We start from the raw sequence: 6,870 nt of genomic DNA, 5'->3' as shown, positions 1-6,870 counted from the left end.
ACTCTGTCTTGCACCCAGCACTCCACACCCCCACCTGAGACCTAACACTTGACTGTCTCCTTGTGTCTCTTACAGATCACCAATGGGGCTGAGATTGCAACTTAGGCCCTGGGCACTTGTAACCATCGCCACCTCAGCTCATTCTAGAACTCACACAGCCAGGATGTTGTCAGTCACTATGACCTCCTTTTCAACCCCCTGCCAGTAGCTTTGGGCATCTGTTTCCATGGGCAGGCGGGCCATCTCTGCCTCCAGAATGGACTGGTAAGGCAGAGTGAGCGTGCTGAGGGACACGTGGTTAAGGCTCAATGTGCCAGTACCGCAGGCTTCCTTACACCTCAGAGGCTCACCTTCACCTGGGAGCTTCACCTCAGGTCGTCTACCCCCACCTTCTCACACACACCCAGCCCTGCCAGCTCAGGCCACCTGGCCTGCATCCCTCCTCACTCACGTCATCCTGTCCCACTCCCTCCCAGTTCCTTCAGGCCTGCTTCCCCACCTCCAGTCTCCTCAGATGTCTACTCTCCCTCCCACTAGGCTGCCCCAGGTTCCCGTCCCTGCTCCCATTTTTGTCTCCCCCAGGCTACCGTGCACGCTGTCCCCAAAACCTGACCCTGGCCTTGTGGCATGTCCCTGACCCATCCCTTGGCCACCAGGCCTCAGGGGCCCGTTAGAAAGGATACAAGAGGATCTGTGGGTTTCCTGGTCCTACAGCCTCAGCGGCGGCATCTCCACCTGGCCCGGAAGCATGTGCTGCCTGTGCGACACTGGGAGGATCTACGGCTGCTGATCCCGCTGTTTCCTCGACTCCCGGGCCGCCCAGGACACCAGGGCCACCTTGGCTGTTCGGACCAGGGTCACCCCGGCCACTGGGACTGCCAGGGCCACTCTCGTTGCCAAGGTCACCAGCGCCACTACGGCCACAAGGGCTGCCAGGACCACCTTGGCCTTCCTGAACGCTGGCGAGACCCAGGTCTTCAGGGCCGCCGGGGCTACCTCCTGCAGCAGCCGCACCGCCGGCATCTTCATCCGCAGCCTGCACGGCAGCGGCTCCGACTGCCCCGTTCCCCTCCGAGTCCATCTTGATTATAACGGCACTCTCAGCCCGCTGCCGAAGGGCTGAGGCCTTCTCAGGATGGTCCACCCTCTCACGTGCAACTGAAGATGTCCAGGGCGCCTGCGCAAATGACTCCGCTTCAGTGCGACCCAGTGCGACCAGTTCCCCACAACCGCGCGCAGCTCCTGTTAGACGGCTTAGCCAATGAGAACTCCCTCATGAAGCCCCGCCCACTGAAACCTATGTATCTCAGTGCGCCTGTGCAAACAGACCGCTCCCCCTCACCCCCCCACCTCGCCTGATTGCAGGCAAGAGAGCGATGCTCTCTCTGCAAGGGGTGCTGAGGCAGCTGGGCACGTGACTGTTTCCCGCCAAGTCTGCCACACCCCACGCTTTCTGTGCCAGTGCCAGCCTGGCTGGCCTCACGTGTGACAAGCTTATTTACCGCTGGGCCCCTGTGATCAGGTTCCGGGAGTTAAGTCGGTCGCCTCCGAGCCAGGCCGATCCTGCCCCTCTCTCTGGGCTCCAGAGATGGTCTGATTGTGAGTGTGTTGGGCAGTGCCCAGCCAGGGTTGGGGTAGCGATTCCCAGCAGGAGTCAGTCCTAGGCCCTGCATGTACTAGGAGGCACTCCTAACCCACTCTCAGTGGGAGCCAGGATGTATGGGCCTTAGTCCTTTAGCACCATTTCTCACACTGGGTACTGTCACTACATGGTACCAGCCAGCTTGGGGGATAGGGTGACTGCCAGCCCCACCACCTCTGCCCAGGGACTCTCGAGCTCCAGGCACACACACTGCCATACTTCCATTGGGCAGGCAAGGACTGGGGCGCCACCCAGGTGTTGAGGAGGGATCCACTGGTCACAAGGGCTGCAGGAGGGGGAACACCACCTCTGAGGCAGCTCCCAGTCACTTGACTATCTGCTGGCGCAGCCCTCATGAGATCTCCTTTCCCCAGGAGCAAAGTCTTGTGGTTGTCCCAGGGGCTGGAGGTGCCAGGGGCCTTCAAGTGGGACACGACCCTGTAGCTGCTGGCCTGCTGCGTGCTGGTCTACTTCTGTGTCCGGAGAGGGTTGTGTCAACAGGAAAGATACAGCTGGAGACACGGACAGCTGGGGTTGATGGCAGGGCTGGGGGCAGCATTGCCTGAAGCTATAGGGTCTCTCTTAGCAACCAGTGTTGCCACAGGTGGTGACCGGACCAGGGTCTGTGCCCGAGGAGGGGGCGGGTACTTCAATCCAGGCCACTTGATCCCCACCCCATGGCTGCACAGTCCTCCCAGCCTCCAAATCCAGGCCCAGCCGCCTTCCCGCCGGAAGGGGAGAGACGCAAGCAGCAGCTGCCCCTTCCCTGTGTCAGGGGTCCCCATCTCCACCCTCTATCCCCGTTCTTTTCTATTCCCCACTCACCTGTTTGGAAGGTCTGGATGGACCTGCTCCAGGGCTGCCTCCCTCACCTGCTTGTCCAGCACACGAGAAAATGATGCCAGCAAGAGACACAGTCAACAGGAGATGTATGAGGCTATTGCCGGCATAACAGGGCACGCTGTTTTAGAGCAGTTTTTGTATAAGTAGAAAGGGTGCACTTCACATTAACGATTAAAGTATAGTATAGTAAATACATAAACCAGTGACATGGTCATTTGTAATCATTATCACGTGTTATGTACATAATCGTATGTGCTATACTGTTACATGACTGGTAGGACAGTAAGTTTGTTTACACCAGCATCACCACCAACACGTGAGGAATTCATTGTGTGCTCACGTCAGGACGGCTATGATGTCACGAGGAGGTAGGAATTTTTCAGCTCCACTGTAATTTTATGGCACCGCCGTCATGTATGGGGTCTGCTGGTGACTTAAACATCGTTATGCTATGCATGACTGTACATTCTTATGGAAGCCCTAGGAAACCCATACACTTATGAACAGAGTAGTTATATAATCTGACTTCATGCTTCCTGTTACTGCTTTCATCTGCGAAATATTTGCCCACGAAAAGGTCACAAAGACATTTCTCCTATGGTTCCTCAAAGTTTTGTAGTTTTACCTTTTACATGTAGAGTAATGACCATTTTATTTATTTATATTTTTTAAAAAGCTTTTATTTATTTAAGTGTGTTTTTCCAGGACCCATCAGCTCCGAGCCAAGTAGTTGTTTCAATCTAGTTGTGGAGGGCGCAGCTCACAGGGGGCCATGTGGGGATGGAACCAGCAACCTTGTTGTTAAGAAGACTGAGCTCTAACCAACTGAGCTAACCGGCTGCCCCTGCTATGACTGTTTTAAATGAATATTTGCGCACAGTAGCCAAGGAGGTTGAAGCTTATTTTTCCAATATGGATATTCCATAAACACCTGTTCAAAAGGTTATCTATCCTTCCCCCATTGAATTATCTTGACATCCTAGTCAAAAATCCAGTGACCCTATATGTGTGGGCTGCTTCTGGACTTCGAATCCTGTCCCATGGATCTACATGCCCACCCTGGCACCAGTTCCCCACCAGTTTCAATTCTGTACATTTAGAGTAAGTCCTGAAATTTGGCTGTGTTTGTCCCTTAACCTTGCATTTCTAGGGTAAGCTGCACTTAACCGTGGTGCATTAGTCTTTTAGTATTTTGTGCGATTTGGTTTATGAATTTTTCTTGATTTTCTCGCATCAGTGCTCATAGGAGATGTTGGTCTGCAGTCGTCTTCGTGCTGTTGTATTTGTCTATTTTTCATTTCATTATAATATTGTTCTCGTTCTTCTGTTTTTGGGAAACAACGTGTGAGACCAGCACAATTTCTTCTTCCTTAAATGTTTGATAGAATCAATAAATGTAGAACCTGGGCTGGATTTTCATTTGTGAGGAGGTTTTCAGTCATGAGTGCCTTTTCCTTACTTGATACAGAGTTGCTCACATATTGGTTTATCTTCTTGTCTTCGTTTTAGTAGTTTGTGTCTTTCAGAGACTTTGTCTACTTCATTTACGTTGCCCAGAAGCTGGAACAGATCATGAGCCTCATGAGTAGCAACAGCTAAGGGAGGCAGAACCAGTGAGGAGGGGGATTCTCTTTTCTCAGCCCTCCTCCCATCGATGGCAGCAGACTCTCACCTGGGGCTCAGGGCTGAGCCCGGGATTGGGTGGCACGGGTGTGGTCACCGAACCAATGTGCCCCTGACACAGCTGGGCCCCCCTCATGAGGGCCTTGCTCTCAGCCCTGAAGGTGGGGAGAGGGTAACAGGACTAAGGCCCCCACCCCAGCAATAGCAATACCCATAGCCTCCTTCCTGCCTTTATGCCCAGGGTTGTGACAACCCCCGTCCTTGTTGCTATTCGTTCGCCCGACAACCTATGTACTAATCTCCACATCCCCATGTGCATTTGTAAATATGTGCCCCCCAGGATGTTACCAACCTATCACTATCTCTAACCCTGGCCTTCCTTAGGCTGTGTGCAAGCTGGAGGAGAGAACCTGCTAAGATGGAAGGCAGATCATGTCATCGCTGTGTTCAAGGCACGTCCTACCCCCAGTGACTCCAATGCACTCAACCTCTTTGACCTCTGGCATCTCCTTCCTGTCCTGGTTGTATGTCAACCATTGTTAACATACGGGTCTCTTCTCCCCTCCCCCACCCATGAATGCAGGGTGAAGGCGGGGAGCAGGGGAAGGTCAGGAGGGTTCTGGGCCAAGAGAATGGCCTTTGATGACACTCAGCTGACAGAGACCACAGTCTGATTAAGGAGCACGTGTATCTTGGCCTCCTGTGTGCCAGGCATGCCATGTTCTCAGAGCTGGGGATACTGCATAGGGTAATAAGGAAAGCAGGGGGTGGGAGAAGTGGGGTGCCATCTTAATCTGGTGGCCAGAAAAGCCTCCAAGGAGGGGGTAACATGTGAGAAGGACCTGAAGGAGGTCAGGGAGTCAGCCAGGTGGGTCTCCGGGGGAGAGACTTCCAGACAGGAAACAGCCAGTGCAAAGGCCCTGAGGCAGGAGTGGGCCGGCCTGATGTGTCTCAGAAAGGGGACGAGGCCAAAGTGGCTGGATCAGTGAGCAAGGAAGAGAAGGGAGGGGAGGAAGCCGCAGATGAACTCGCCCTGATCCCATAGGGCTCCCTAGGCCACTGTGAAGGCTCTGGCTGTGTCTCTGAGTGAGAGCGGAGCTCAGGGCAGGTTTGGAACAGAGGAGTTCCATGACCTGATAGAGGTGTTAAAGACACCAGCAGCTTCCGCAGTCCTTCCATGGGGCCAAGGCAGTCCACTGATTCTAGGGTTTGCCCGGCGAGGGAGGAAGGACCAGACTGAAGTTGGGGCCCTGAAGCCCAGTCAGTGTCGTAGACCAGGGGCTGCAGGCAGAGGGTCCTGGAGGTCTGCTGAGGGTCCCCTGAGCACCCAGGTGAATACTGACTGACACAGGCGTGCCATCAGAGGGATCCTGTGTCACTAGGGTGGAAAACAACTCATCCTACACCAAAAGCTGCTCTGGGTCCACGGAGCAAATCTTAGAAGCAAGACTCAGAAGGATCAAAGGGTTTCTAAGTTAACAACATCCCATTTAAAAAGTTCAGGAAATTATTTAGGAGCAGAAAAATATACCCAGCCCCCAAGGGAAAATATACACTGCATTTAGTACAAAAAAATACCAAGAATGCCAAGAATCAGAGAAATCCAACCCATCAGGAGGAGATAAATCAATTAAAAGAAGGCATATCAGTCGAGAAGGAAGAAGTAAAACTTTTTGTGAAGTCAACATCATTGTCTGCGTAGAAAATCCAATGGAATTTACTAAAGAGTGACTAGAACTAAGTAGTGAGCTTAGCAAATTGCAGGATAAATGGTGTGTTAGATGGAGCTAACCATCCCTACCCAAATTCTGAACCAGCTGTCCCAGCATGTTTCCCCACAGACCTGAAACTAGTCCAGTCAGCCACAAGATTCCTATGCAGTGGGCTTGGGTTTTTAGTCTTCTCTTGCAAACAAAGCTTTTCTTATTTTAGGAAACAAACCCAATAGGGACAAGATGTTGGGAAACCAGAAATATGGTGGGAGACATGTTTTCTGAAGAGCAAGTGTGATCCAGAGCATTGAAAAAGAAATAGAAGGGGGCCGGCCGGGTGGCTCAGGCGGTTAGAGCTCCGTGCTCCTAACTCCGAAGGCTGCCGGTTCAATTCCCACATGGGCCAGTGGGCTCTCAACCACAAGGTTGCTGGTTCGATTCCTCGAGTCCCGCAAGGGATGGTGGGCGGTGCCCCCTGCAACTAGCAACACAACTGGACCTGGAGCTGAGATGCGCCCTCCACAACTAAGATTGAAAGGACAACAACTTGACTTGGAAAAAAGTCCTGGAAATTCACCCTGTTCCCCAATAAAGTCCTGTTCCCCTTCCCCAATAAAATCTTAAAAAAAAAAAAAAAAAAAAAGAAATAGAAGGTAAACATTGAGGTCACTATCTCTACCTTTTGGAATCTGTCTTCAGGAAATAACCGTTCATGGAAAGATTTAAATACAAGAATTCCACTGAATAATTAGCCATAATGATGAAAAAAAAAAAGGCAATAATTTAAATTTTCAATTACTATAGTACAATATTTCTTTAAAAAACAACAAAAAACTTTAATTTTAAGTGTGTTTTTCCAGGACCCATCAGCTCCAGGTCAACTAGTTATTTCAATCTAGTTGTGGAGGGCGCAGCTCACAGTGGTCCAAGTGGGGATCGAACCCGGAAACCTTTTTGTTAACAGCAGTGCACTCTAACCAAATGAGCTAATCGGCCGCCCTTACAATGCATCTTTTAACCATGCATTCACGAACTTAGTTTTGAAGGACT

This window comes from Rhinolophus hipposideros (genome assembly GCF_964194185.1).
Source record: "Rhinolophus hipposideros genome assembly, chromosome: X".
Taxonomy (NCBI): domain Eukaryota; kingdom Metazoa; phylum Chordata; class Mammalia; order Chiroptera; family Rhinolophidae; genus Rhinolophus; species Rhinolophus hipposideros.
The sequence above is the reverse complement of the archived record's forward strand: the minus strand, read 5'-3'. Positions refer to the sequence as shown.